Below are 15,165 nucleotides of genomic sequence, written 5' to 3' on the forward strand. Positions count from 1 at the left end.
GCTATTGTGTGCTAGACTTCTGACCGAGCAGATTCAGTGACCCAGTGAATTTTCACAAGTTCGCCAAAGGCGAACAACAAAGAAACGCCTGGACAGACTTCGTTCCTTTCCAAATACTTGTCTATAATCTTTTTGTTGAAGAACTGTGTTGTACAACGGATGGGATTGCAAGTTGTGAACGAGGAAAGAGCTCGAATGCCTGCTTTTACAAGTGTGCTGGCGTCCCTTGCAGAGACACTGTGTGCGTCCGTCAAGGATACTGGGTGCTTTCTAAAAGCCATTTAACGAGTCTTTAAGGGACAACGGAGGCGTCCGTCAAAGACGCTGCGCGCGTCCGCAAGCGTGGCTGCTCTTTCCTGCTTCAGCGTCTAGGCGCCTAAAAAGCCGGCGCATCTAGCGTCGGGCGGCTTCCTCGCCTTCGGTATGTACATACGTTGTAAATATAAACAATTTGTTTCTTTCTGGCTGCTTTTTGCCTTGCCACTGCCTGGACGCTACAGCAGCTGGCCATGGCGAGTGTCAGGGCGTTTGTTTAGCTGGCGCTTGTATGTCACGTGTGTGAGAGAGCAGACCAAACTTCTCACGATGTGCGTCACAGCCTTGTGAGGTCACGTGACTAATCCACCTATGCATCGACGTCACTGCCCGACTGAGCGCCGTGAAAGCGAAACCAAAATATTTTACATAGGTAGAGCAATGTTAAATTATTTCGCGAAAATACAGGAATGTTGGTGCGTGTATCATGCTACCTGGCTCTGAAGGAAACGTTTACAGCAAACAGTACGAGCACGCAGGCCACAAATTCGGTGGCACCACCCCTTTAAAATCAGCGCACGCAACAGGGTCATAATGACGCTTCCCCATTGATTGCCCACATAGCGCCACAACCGGGTACATCCTATCTCAAAACACCGCATCTTTTACAGAGCCAGCGTGGCCACAAACATTGCGATCACGAGAAGTAGAAGACGCTGCCCCACGGGTACATACGCAACTGAACGATAAATCCTTTCATATTATTACACCGCAAAGCACTCGCAAAGGCTAGGCGATGGGTGAGAGGAGAAAAGGGTGGAGTGGCGAATGGAATCGGGTGCAACTGGGTGACATTGAAAAAATAAAGGAGGCGCTTCGCTTCCATACGTATCGTGTCTACTTTTGTAACGTATATCGTTACTGACTCGGTGGCGAAACGGTAACGTGCGCGACTCTAGATTTTGTACAGGAGTAATAACCCAGATGGCTGAACACATTTTCAGTTTTATCCTTTTGAGTTTAGGTAGTGTGTCTTGAACACCAAGCCGCTGCGTCATCTGTGTAAGGGCAAAGATGGTGCTCGAGAGATGTGAACTGGCATACCGAAGTAAAACCAATGACACAATTCAACAGGGCTGAAGCAGAGTCATAGCACTCGAGTTCCCCGCACAGTGGTGTCACAGATGGTACCTATGGTTTGGTTCGCTGGTACTTGAGTGTTCTTGTGCTGCCAGGACACTATGAGCAAAAAGTGGGACAAGACGCACGCCAGCAGAAGACTTTTTTTTTTTAACAGCAAGATGGGACATCGCAAGATGGCTAATGGGATGACAAAAAAATCCATCTTGCTTCCACTGTGGTTTATATTTGACGGCTCATATACATAGAAAAATGTGTTTCATTTTGAGCCTGGTAGCAATTTGAGCGAGCGATCAGAGCCTGCGGACTGCTGTATTTTGGTCATCTAATCCGTATACCTTTCCTACACAGGTGATTCAAGTGCCTCATTCTTACGTTTTATTCTATATTATTTTCCCCCGTGACTGCAGTGCTCTGATCGCTTGTTTTAATATGGCTCCTATTGTTGCATCGCATTCCAAAGAGTTTGAAGACTTTAAGGTGTCAATTGAAAGAAAATTAGCTACCGTTCATAACACGTTGGAATCTGTAAAATCTGCAGTGACTGGGTGTCATCCTGAAAGTGTGAACAAACTGCAATCTGAGATCGATGACATCAAAAAAGCCATGGATTTTATGAGCAGTAGTTTGAGGCTGCAAAGTCGGAAAACAGCGGCCTCAAATCTGATAATAAGCTCCTAAATGAAAATAATCAGATGCTGCTGCAAACGATTAGACATTTGGAACAGTACTCTCGCCTCAATAATTTGGAAATAAGGGGTGTTCCAACAACGCAAGGCGAAAACTGCAAAAACGTTGTCGAGCTTCTCGGCAAAAAGGTCGGTTGTCCTATCAAACCCGATGACATCGATACTGTACACAGAGTACCAACGCGCGACATGAATAACAAAAACATCATTGTGCGCTTCTGCTCGCGCGACATGTGCAGAGAGTTTCTGAAGAAGGCTCGGAAGTTCCGCCCAAAAACAGACTTGCTCGGTTTTTCGGCAGCGCAGGAAAAGCCAATATACGTTAATGAGCACCTGACGTCTGATAATAAGCGGCTGTTTTCTAAAGCACTTGCACTCAAGAAACAAATGAAGTGGGCTTTTCTGTGGACTGACAATTGTGTTATTAAGGCAAGACAAACTCTCGATAGTGTAGTGCACAGAATTGTCAGTGATGTCGATCTACATGTGTTCAACTCATAGGTGTGAAATAACGTAAGCTTGAAAAAAAAACATAATGGCTTATGTTCTTCCGGGTGACTTTAATAACATTTCTTCGCAAAAGTGGGGTTTTTCTTTGATTCATTTCAATGCTCGTAGCCTCCCTAAAAATCATGACAGTATTACCGCTCTACTAGCTTCCCTTAATCGTCAGCTCTCGGCTATCTGTTGCTCCGAAACTTGGTTATCACGTGGTCATGGGGACTTGTATGGCTTTCCCTGGTATGTAAGCGAATATGCTCACCGAACTGATGATCGTCATGGTGGCTCCGCCATTTTTATATCAAACAACATTCTGTATAAAAGGCGCGATGATTTAAACCTAAATGTGGCGAAATGTGAATCTCTTTGGTTGGAAATCGATCCGCCGGGTCTTTGTCAGAATCAACGAAAAACTATTCTTGCTACTGTCTATCGATCCCCTTCCAGTGACCCCTCTGCTTTTTGTAATGTGCTTCATCACTTGCTTGATAAACTTAATGCTGAGCGCAAGAATATAATCATTATGGGCGATATGAACTTTGATTTACTGAATTCCTCTAACCATTCTGCTCTCGAGTATAGGACGTGTTTTCATAGATTTGGGTTTAAATCGCTAATATCCGTACAAACACGCTGTTCTGATAACGGCTCACGGTCATCAATCGATCACATCCTCACAAACATTGATGGCGTCAGTCACGCTGGTGTCATTGACAGTGACATCACAGATCACTTTCTTGTATTCCTATATTTTGAACAGGTCATCACTCGTAGCAACATAATACGTCAAAAGTATCGCTTTCATTCAGACAAGTACTGCATGCTCATTGCCGATGAAGATTGGTCCAGTGTATATGCCGCGAATGATCCTGAAGAGGTTTGACCAGGTTCTACGACGCTATTTATTCAGGAGTTGAGCGCTCAACTACATTGCAATCATCTAACAGACGCTACTTCGCCCCACGGTGCCCTTGGTTATCACAATCACTGATACGATCTCTTCGCAAAAAAGAGAACCTATATAAAAAGACGAAACGTCAGCCTTTTAATTCACGCTTGAAATCACGCTATAAAACTTACTTCAGCACATTAGCCACACTTTTGAGAAAGACTAAACAAAGTTATTATGAGCGGGAACTACAGAATTGTGGACATAACTCAGGAAAAAAATGGCAGCTTTTAAAAGAATTTTTAAATTCCACTCAGTCGCGCAGAAAAGTGACCTCTATTCGTGTCGACAACGTCACCATCACTGCGGCCAGTGACGTGGCCAATGTTTTTAATGTACACTTTTCCACTAGCCTTGCCGTCCCCTTCTCCTCAGACAATGTACCTCCGTTTTCTCACAGCCCTCAGTCGATGTTTCTTTTTCCTACATCTGCTTCTGAAATTTCCTCAATTATTTCTGGATTAAAAGCTACCAGAGCTGGGTTAGACAACATCCATTCAAAGCACATAAAACTTGTAAGATCTCTTGTAGCTCCTATATTAAGCCACGTTTTTAACCGCTGTTTGAAAAACGGTGTTTCCCGGAAATATTAAAAGTTGCGAAGGTAGTGCCAGTATTTAAAAAAGGTGATACCCTCAGCATGTGCAATTACAGGCCCATATCTGTCCTTCCCTTCCTGGATAAAATTTTGGAAAAACTAATTAAAATAACAGTATCTAAATATTTAAGCAAATTTAGCATACTTTCTCCTTGTCAGTTTGGTTTTAGGGCTGGTCTTTCTACTGATACTGCAATCACTTGTTTCACTGACAAAATCAGATCATTCATTGATAATGGTAACATCGCAGGATCTGTCTTCGTCGACTTTACTAAAACATTTGACAGTATTGATCATTTCATCCTATTTCGCAAACTCCAGTACTACGGCGTAACTGGTCACGCATTAACGCTATTACAGAGCTTTCTTCTTAATAGGTTGCAGGTGGTCTCGGTCGATAATTTTACATCCATTCCGAACCCCATTACAAGAGGTGTTCCGCAAGGTTCAATTTTGGGTCTATTATTATTTTTATTATTCATAAATGATTTACCACGTTGCCTTATTATTCTTCTAGTTTATTTTACGCTGATGACATGACTCTCTTTTCTCATCACTTGGATTTAGCGACTCTCGTGTGAAGACTTCAAGCTGACCTTAATTGCCTTGTTGAGTGGTGCAACTGTAATAGATTGTTGATTAATCCTTGCAAAACCTGTTTTATGCTTTTTTATTCACCAAACAAAAACTAGCATTTATTCCTTACCTTTATGTGAACTCAGTAGTTATTCCTTTAAGTGATCATACGTCATTTTTAGGAGTTATAATGGACACACATCTGAAATTTCAGCAACATATCAATTCTGTTTGCAAAAAGATTTCGTACGCTATCAGGGCATTGGTCAAGTCACGGATGTGTTTTAACATCAAAACTCTGAAGGCATTGTATAATGCATTCATACACAGTCATCTCAGTTATTGCATTACATCATGAGGTAATTCATATTCGGTGCACATTTGGCCGTTAAAGGTATTGCAAAAACAAGCAATTCGACTCATAACTTTCGCTTCACGTCTACCGCCATCACATGAGATTTTTCGCCAGCTTGACGTATTACCGATCTCCCAAATGTACGTTTACAATTTGTGTGTTTTGTTTTTCAAAATTTTCCACCGTACCCTCACTATCAACATCTTTCCTATTACCTTGTTGGATAATTCCATTAATACCAGATTCGCGGTCGCCCATAACCTTTTATTACCTAAAGTTTGCACTAATTATGAAAAAAATGAGCATTGTTTTTCATCAATCTCATTATGGAATTCTTTATCACATGATGTGAAAGACTTAATGCACATTCATGTTTTTAAGAGGAAATTGAAAAAGTCTCTATTAAGCGTATAACTGCTAGATTTTGTTAAGTTTTGATATCTTGCTTTGTTTGTAGGAAAAAAGTTCGAAATGTTCCGTGACTTGCTCTTTCGTTATTCATATTTTAGCGTTTTCATTGTGATAACATAGGAGGTCCCGCCTGCGGTTTATTACCTTGGGACCTCCTCCTGCATACTTACTCACAATGTACACTTCTGATGCTAATAAAGAAACATTGATTGATTGATTGATTGATTGATTGATTGAATTTAGAGTGATTCACCTATGCGACAAGAAAAAAAATTGCAGAATATCTACGGAGTGAATGATGGCGAGTGGGGCAAAGCATCCGTCCGTCCATTCGTGCTTGCTTCCGTCCGTCCATGCGTCCATCTGTGAAACCGTCCGTGCGTCCATCCACTGTCTGTGCGTGCGTCTGTTCGTGCGTCCGCACGTCCATCTTTGCATCCGCCACTGCGTCCGTCCACGCGTCCATCCGTCCATGCAGCCATTCGTGCGTCCGTCCATGCATCTGTCTGTGTGTCCGTTCGTCCATCTATTTAACACTCCAAGTACCAACATCTCGCATATTTTCATCACATATTCCACATATAGAAGCACCGCCATCTAGCGGAAATTCGAAGGACTAAACGAGAGGTGGCACAAGCACACTTTCTTACGGCTTGCGCTTCGTGTCTACTTCCCACCTTTAACCACCTCGAGTTCATGGTATATACTGGTTCACTGTATTAATGGCGCTGCGGCCTAATGCTCGCTAAACCTTTCTAAAACGAAGGAAGTTACGCCCAGCGAGTGTAACATAGCAACCCTTTCTTGTCAGATAGTGCTCAATGTACCTGCCAATGGCTGTTAATGTGGATTGAGAGACAGGAGAATTCGGCTTTTAGGTAACACACACGCTGCGAATTTTCGATTGTTCAACAACGCACAGGAGAAATCTCCCACCGGCACCACCTTGCAGGTCAAAACGTAAGACTGGTTACACACTACGACTACTACTACTACGAGGGACAAACGGGTGTCACGTTAAGGAGCTTCGCCCTTAAAGTACGCCATCTCCCACTAATGGGAACCATCAGTAGATCGCGAAGCAGCGCATGTGTTGAATAAAAAGTTTCCTTCATCAGGGGCACTTTTCCCGATGTTAACGCCTCCTTGCAAGATGTTGCTGTTACTCGTCCCGCAATCTTGTTGGAGCATGCCACGCGGATTAATCGTCACACCACGCAGGAGCACGTGGCTTTATCGCGCATCTGCAGAATCTCGTTCCCCGACGTTATTACATGATTGCGGAGATCCTGTGAAGGGGAGAGGCCACGGCCAAAGCCATTTACGGCGGTTCGAACTTGCTAGTGGGTAGGCGCGTTATGGCAGTGCTTGGGTCAACTGCCAGATACACCGGATTGAACCAGCACTTCCTAGGAAAATTTTTAGAAGGTGTTGATTGAGCTCTGCTATAAGCGTCTTCACATGTACAAATGGGAAGGAGCAAGTCAAACTTCCACAAGCCTACCTCCTCTAAAAGCACTTGCTCTTTGCTTTTGTGCTCATTTTCCACGATGCTCCTGTTCTGTCCTTTTTGGTGGGCTCGTAAACCAAAACAAAAATTGACGAACGATTGCCTCTAACGTCCACAAGCCAACCTCCTCAGATGTCGCTCCCCCCCCCCCACTGCCTCCCCCCCGTCTAGTTACCTATACGGTGCGCTTATTGCCGAGCATGCTGCTGCTTCATTTTGAGCGATCAGCTTCGAAAATTTCACGCGATGTTGCTTTCTACTCTGTTTTTCTTCCATGGAAACAATCAACTAAAAGAAGAAAATCAATACGGTTAACAGAAGTAGTCAAGAAGTAACCGGCATTATTAACCAAAGATTGTCAGAAACGTTTCACAAACCTGCGGCTAACTGGGGCGCTACACAAAGAGGGCAACACCACCTCGCCGGACACGCAATTCCTCCGGCTAACGGCACTTCCATAGCGCCAAATCAGTGTCCGCCATCTGGAAACCACCCCTGGACGACAGCGTTGACGCCCGAAAATCGCGAGCTGAAGGCTCAGTCAACAGCGGCAGCTTTCCAAGCGCGACAAGGTTAGCGATATCAGCCTGTGCCTTTGCAAGGGAAAGTTAAGTGAGCATCTCCAAAACGTAAGTGGCGAATACAAAAGCTCAACACCGTTCACCCTCAGACCACGGCAGCTCGTCAGCGCTGCTAAGACCATTCTAGACTCAACAAAAAGCAAGCTTGAGTAGGGCGCTCACATCACCTGAATAATACAGCCGCGGTGTATAAAAAGGCAGCTGCGGTGCAACGTCAATGCGCCAGTAAACCCAACTGCCTCTCCTGTGCGCGAAAACTGTACCATAGAATAACATCATCTAATCGTATTTACACATTACCACATGCCACAGAAGGCTAAAAACGGACGACGCCATAATACCGACATTCCAACACCAGCAGTCGTAGCACAAATAATAATAACAAAACAATAACAACATTGTGACGTGAATCTCTGGGGATTCGCGTCACAACGAACTTGCTCAAGCTTCACATTTGCGAAGCAACTGCAGTTTTTACGACCGATATAGGTCGGTTGTATATGGGCAGTTTTATGACGGAAATAGGTCACTTAAATCTTTATTTATTTCCCCATAAAGTGATGTCGTCTTCAAAAAAGCAATTTCATCTTCGTATGTTCACTCAATACAGGGGTCACAAGCGTGCCATCAGTTTATACAGAAGCTTACAACTAATCTTTGTGTTGAAAGCTCGTGGTGATGTTAAAATAAGACAGCCATAGTGCGAACTTTTCTGAATATCAACCAATGTGCCGTTAGTCATTGCCGGGTTATGCTTCCCAGGTAACCAAAATAAGTTATTTCAATGAATCTCTGATTGGCGCACAGGCAGGTTCGCGGAGCACAGATGCTTCTGATAACTTTGAATGTGCAGGTTGTCCTAAAACAATGGCTCAGGATGGTCTTGCGAAATAGGGAAACTATAGAACGCACTGCCTTCGCGCAGGTACACGTGGCACTGCCTGAGTTTGCAAGCACAACCAGTAGCGTCTGCATCGGGACGTCCTGATGTTTCTACCATTGTTGAAGGACTGCTCACATGTGATACTTGTTTATGATTTTCTTGTTTTGTTTTGTTTACTGTATCTGTATTTTTGTGAATCGCAATCCCGAAATTGAATCATGGGTTTTCTAACGTATAGTGTAAATAATGCTAGCTACATTAATGCGACCAATTTCATGTCATATTGAAGCACCCACCTAAGACCACAACACGCACTATCATGCCCGTGTGCCGCGCGTAGAAAGAAATGAAACGATGTGGGAGCATCGGTATATTACGTCTGTTCAGAACGTGCTCTCTCGAAAATAAAGACCATTCGTGGCCAGAGTAGAGTGGCAGTCGTAGTATTCTGTGCTCTCTGTAAATCATTTGTGGCGTTGACAATAATCCACAATAACAATACTCGTGTGTGCTCATCTCAGTTGCAAGCTCATCACGACAATGTTGTGAGGTGCTGGCAACCCAGATGAGAACTCGAGTTTTTTATTGATATGTGGGGTTTAACGCTGTAAAGTAAGACTCCAGAAATTACGACCACCTGGGGTTCTTTAACGTGCACCCAAATCTGAGCACACGGGCCTACTGAGCACTCACGTTTACATTAAGACCAAATTGAAGTTTCCTATAGCTAACGTCCGTATGTAACGTTCAGTAAGAAATGCCCCCATAAACTCAATAACGAAACAGCACAAACATACGGCGGAAGCCTTTAGTGTCTCATGCTCAAGTCCGTTCATTTCTCCGCGCTTCTACAACCGCTGCGATAAAGACCAAGAACTTCGTCGCTTGTGTCAATTCGAAAATTTAAACATTCTGGTAAATTTTGTTTATTAATTCTACACCACGTGGCAGTCAAACATCATATTTAGTAAAATAACCACGAACCCTTAACTAAATTGGCAGCGTGCCTCCGTGCAGTGCAGCTGATGTCATCGAAAAACCCCAGTATTCTGTTTGAAGGCGCTGCGTAGAAAGAAATGAAACATTTGCTTTATTCTGGCAGTGATGTCAGGAAACGGTAGTTTGCACCACGTCCGGGCTAGACTGCACCTAAGACGCTTCTTTCCTTACGGCTTTCTCACGCATCGCGATTACGATGGGAGAGTTTTTGAGTATGTTTCAGCCCCCAACGGCGGTAGGGGTGCAGCGACCCACACATTAGATCTACTGCGCCGCGCACATAGCACAAGAGAGTTTGTAGACCTGAAACCGCAAATTAAGGGTTCTCTACTAAAAGGAGGGGGGGGGATTATTAAAGAAATCGAGGATAGAGAGATGATTGTCTACTAAAATAAAACTAATTTATCAGACGCCTTGCCGTCTAATGTAGGTATGTATGTGCTCGTGGATAATAATACGAGCTGTAACTCATTCAAAATGCGGAAGAATCGGCTAATGAGAGGCATAATACAGAAGGCATAAAGCACCAGCTACAATCCGAGAGGTATAAGAACAATGCTGCACCTGTTCTGCAATCAGAGAGCACTAAACACCTTTGACCCTTGGTTTTGTCGGACAACGACGTCGCAATTAGGAGAGGTCGCTCACGGAATTACAAGCGTGCCTTCTTTTTTCTAGCTGTTGTCCATTTTGCTTTATTCTTTCAAATACATTGAGAGTGTTTTTAGGGCTAATAGCTGCTGTCTGCAGCCTGAAAACTCTTTTAAACACATACGTTGTTGTACATCTAATGACTAAACAACTGCTTATATATATAAGAGAAAGAAAGTAAAAAAAAAAGAGAGGGCCCTTGCTGCTCAATAACGTGTTCAGATGGCACGCACATAGTGCGGTGGTGTGTATTGTCAAAATGTTAACACCACCTGGAAATATTGATTCCGGAGATTCCAAACCCTTTTTCATTCCTTTGTACTGCAAGCCCCGTCCATGTAGAATGCGAACGAAGTACGCAGCTGCTTACGCTCGCAAGCCACTTGCCCCGGAATTAAAACTGTAGTGCGAATGAGTTCTGCGCTACCTTTCTACTTCCTAGAGCAACAAGATTAGAAATAAAAATTGACAACATTACACCGTTTCGGCAAGTAAGCAGCTGTTTTTCGGGAAATCAGTATAAATACTGTTGTAGTTCATGGCTACCAGCAGGTTGTTGTGAATTGCCTTTTATTTCTAGTGTGGCTTGCTTTACTTTGTGATTTACCCACCACGGCTGCATTTAATTCGGTGCTTCGTCAGTGTTCAGACAACAGTAATTTCTTTAGTCGAAAAGGCAGTCACACAGCTTTCTGTGTGTGCACTACGCACATGGATATGTATTAGCTGCATGAAGGTGTAGTGCTGTGTTCCGTCACGGCCACTCGATCACCGTGGTTCCGTATTGCAACTACCGTTCGGGGAAAACACCTGGTGTTCCTCCTCACCAATTCCCGAACAATACCGAACTATGCGGCAATTGACAAAAAAATATTGCGGGAGACAACCTCATCATCAATGACAAGTCTGCATTGACAGTCGTATGCAGCAGACACTTGCGCGATGAAGACTATGTGCCTGCGTTCTACATAAGAAAACTTGTTCCTCACTGTGCGCGCGCCTACGTTTTTAATCTTCTTCCTTACAAGGCCCGCACAAATCTATTCAAATACACTTTCTTCCCGCGGACAATTGTGGATTGAAATGCATTACCGAGTTCTGTTTTCTCTGCGCGAACTGCGGCTGCTTTTTCAGCGAAGGTGCTTGCTGCCCTAGAATAATTATCATCTTTGTTTCAGAGGTTTGCTGACCGATTGCTGGTGCTTTTCTAGTTTTTGTGTAGCTCTCGAACGGTTGAAGATGTTTTAGTCGTGGGTTTTTCATTGTTTGTTGGGAAAAGTGCGTATTTGTCTTTTACGAGCTCTACTGCATAATACGAGCTCTACTGTATAATGGTTTTGTTTTGCTTGACCTAGAGACAGTGTGATCGTTGCAACTTTCTAGTTTACAATGAGTTTTGCACTGTGCAATGTTTTTTCTTTACCTGAAAAAAATGTGTGCATAAATGTCTGTATGGGTGTATTTGTTTATACATCTATACTGCACGTGTGTATGAACAAAGCATGGTTATTGATATGTATTCAACGCTACCATGCAATACATGTAACTTTCCCATCTGCTCTCCTGCTTGGTCCTTATAGGACTGCAGTATGTAATAAATAAAAAAATAAGTAAAAAAATGCGAGGCATTTCTTAGCGAACTTCGGTGACTTTGAGTGTATCTATCTATCGAGCCGTGCACCTGCGACTTTTAGCTCTCCTGGCCGTTTGTATAGGTATGGAATAACTTGGCTAAATGACGAGCATATTTGATTTGTCATAACATGAAAATCATGACATGTATGTCAATGTTATTATGATTTACATTTCATGGTTTTGATGCTTTTGCGGCGGTTTCATTCACATGACATGTTGCAAAATTGGTATGGTATTACATGATTGCATGGCGAACGCAAGAGAATGACCCTAACATGAAAATCATGAGATGCGTGTCATGTAACATCATGACTACATGCCACGCTCATGATGCGCCCTTGGCCATTTCGCTAGCATCACATGTACCAAATTCGGTATTACATTACGTGAATATATAGCGAAGGTATCTGACTGGTTCAAACATGATAATCATGAGATGCGTCTCATGTAACAACATGACTACATGCCACGCTCATGATGCGCTGGCAGCCGTTTTGCTAGCTTCACATATACCGAATTCGGTATTAAGTGACGCAAACGGATGTCGTGGGTAAACGATACATCCGAACATGATAATGACGACATGCGTGTTATGTAACATGGCTACATGCCACACTCATGATGCGCTCGCGGCCATTCCGCTAGCTTCACATACGTTGAATTTGTTAATACGTGACGCCAATGGATGACGAAGGTATGTGACTGGTGCAAACATGATAGTCATGAGATGCGTGTCATGTGAGAACATGACTGCATGCCACAGTCAAGACGCCAATACACTTCAACGTGACGCGGCGCGTGCGCACCGGCTTTCGTTTCGTCGCGTCACGCCTGCGTTGCAACGCCAGGCGCTGGTCCTGCCATATACTCGCAGGCGCGCGCTGCGTTGCTTTGACGCGCGCGCGTTTCAGCACATCCGGCGTCCTTCCGTCTCGAAAACAGGCAGACGGAGTGCTGCTGTCTGTGCAACGCATTGGCGCCAAATGCAGCATATCGCATTTCGCGCCGGATGCTGTCGGGCCGCGCCGACGGACGATGGTCGCGCCGGTCGCACTTGGCGTCAGACTAAAGAGTGCAATTTGCTAACGTAGTGTCGCTGTGCCCCACGTGCGATTGCGTCAAGGTTACGTCGGAGTATATTTGGCCCTTCATGATGCACTCGAAGCCGTTTTGCTAGCTCCACTTATACTAAATCTGGCGTCACGTGACGTGAATAGATGACGAAGGTAAACAACACATCCAAACATGATAATCATGACATGGCGTTAATCATGTCATGGCCTTAAATTTGGGTGTTACGTGACGTCAGTGCACGACGAAGGTATATGACTGGTGCAAACATGATAATCATGCGACACGTGTCACATAAGAACATGACAACATACCACGCTCGTAGCGTGCTCACGTCCGCTTCGCTAGCTCCGCATATACTAAATCTGGCGTCACGTGACGTGAATAGATGACGAAGGTAAACAACACATCCAAACATGATAATCATGACATGGCGTTAATCATGTCATGGCCTTAACGAAATCGCAGCAGATGCACAGAAAAGAGAAAGAAAGGCAGTGCTTCTTTTGCATCAAATAGAATGAAACATAAGAAAGCATTCAGCGTACCCAGACGATTTTGTAAGGGCTGTGTGGTATGCCACTTTTTTTGTAACAAGGAGGATACGTTCATGCGCGCACTTTGGGGCGTGTGACACTGCCAGCAAGGTGAACTCTTCAAAGGTGTATCGGTTCAAGCCCAGTATCATCTGGTAGGAGCAATGCCATAGATCATTTGTGCGTCTTCAATGATTACGCAACTTGTTTTTCGACACGTAGTAAGTGGAGAAGTGCGCCTGAACTCATGTGCTGGCGTTGCACGCGCTGTACGGAGCAGCGGAAGATGGCAGGGTCGCAGCGCCCTTCTCAAAAAAGTGGCGAGAGGTATGTACTACACCCGTTGCGAAGGCTGTAAAAAGAGAGCGTGCAGGTGCAGTCTAGCCCAGCTGTGCTTGCACATAACCCATGGGTCCAGTGCTTCTGCAGAAGCACTGGCACGTGGCAGCACTCTTTCGCCGGCAGAGCGCTTTTTAATCACGGTAGTCGTTCTTGGGGACCTTCAACGCAAAAATTTTGGTCTGTCTTTTGTCTATTTGTCTGCACTTTTGTCTCTTTTCCCGACCTTAACCGCACACTGAACGGCTCTAAAGTGGTCACACAGTACTACAAACGGCCGACCCCATCCGCAGCACCCACCAATATTGCTCAAGATTCAGCATTCATTTTTGTGCGATTGTCAATTAAAAAGCAATTATTCTGCACATCTGAGGCACCATAACAACACCGCAATATTCTGTATGTTTCTCTTACTAGAAAAGCATACATGAGTAATTCTAAAGACCGTAGCGTTTATCACGTCGTGCTGACCATGCAGCACTTGCACGAAAAGGCAAGCGTTTTCAACGCTTTGCTAAGACGACACGGTGGTGGCACCTACGCGTCGCCTTGCGTTCCACACCTTATCATCTCCACAACGGGCTCGCAGGACGCGCGCGCTTCGTTTTTCAAGATAACTGCCGGATGCGCTCATGTCTCACGTGTGACGTGACTTTATGCGCTCGTTTGCCTCCGCTGTACGCTCGAGGCACTCTAACGCAGCGCCTCCAGAATACCATGCACTGATTTTCTTCCGCAGAACATCAAATGAATGTTTTGTTCACTCTCTTCAGGCGCAAGACTAGATCATCTTTTGGCGACATTTGCACTGTAACATGCATATACGGGGCCAGTTTATTTAGCAAAGCGCCGCACTTAAAGCACAGCGTAAGAAAAACCAGGGTCCTTATAAGTGCGTATCAACGCATTTTAAAGGAAATTGAATTAACCATCTAATGGGTTTCGGTGTTGCACCATAAATTTCGATCGACAATGTAAACAAGTATGAACGCAGTCATCACATTAAGATGGCTGGCTGCATTAAGTGACGGAGAGACAGGCCGGCAGAGAGACGGAGAAACAGACCAATATTTCTGCGTTCAAGTATCCTAAAAAGATTACCGTCTTTAATATAACGAGCTCTTTAGCGCTATCGCGGTAATATGCATAGTGCATATTCGCCGGCAACCGTACACTTGCAGATTGAGCAGAAATCAGGTGCGCGACCGTCTTTCAACTGAAAAGAACAGGCGCGCCGGCAAGTGGTTGCATGGCAAGTAGTTCGGAGATGCGTTCTACGAATGTGGATTTCTCCGATATGGAACGTTACACCAAATGCTACATACGCACGAAGAAAAGATATGGCGTAGCCTGCTGATTGTCTACAGATTTTCCCCGAACACAACTTGAAATCGGCTTAGTGTTGTTCATTTTTTCAGGTTTCAATGTTGAGATTAAGGGTCCTTCAGACGGAAGTACGAGTATCATCGTTCACGGGCCACAGAAA

Source organism: Rhipicephalus microplus, unplaced genomic scaffold (genome assembly GCF_043290135.1).
Source record: "Rhipicephalus microplus isolate Deutch F79 unplaced genomic scaffold, USDA_Rmic scaffold_41, whole genome shotgun sequence".
Lineage (NCBI taxonomy): Eukaryota > Metazoa > Arthropoda > Arachnida > Ixodida > Ixodidae > Rhipicephalus > Rhipicephalus microplus.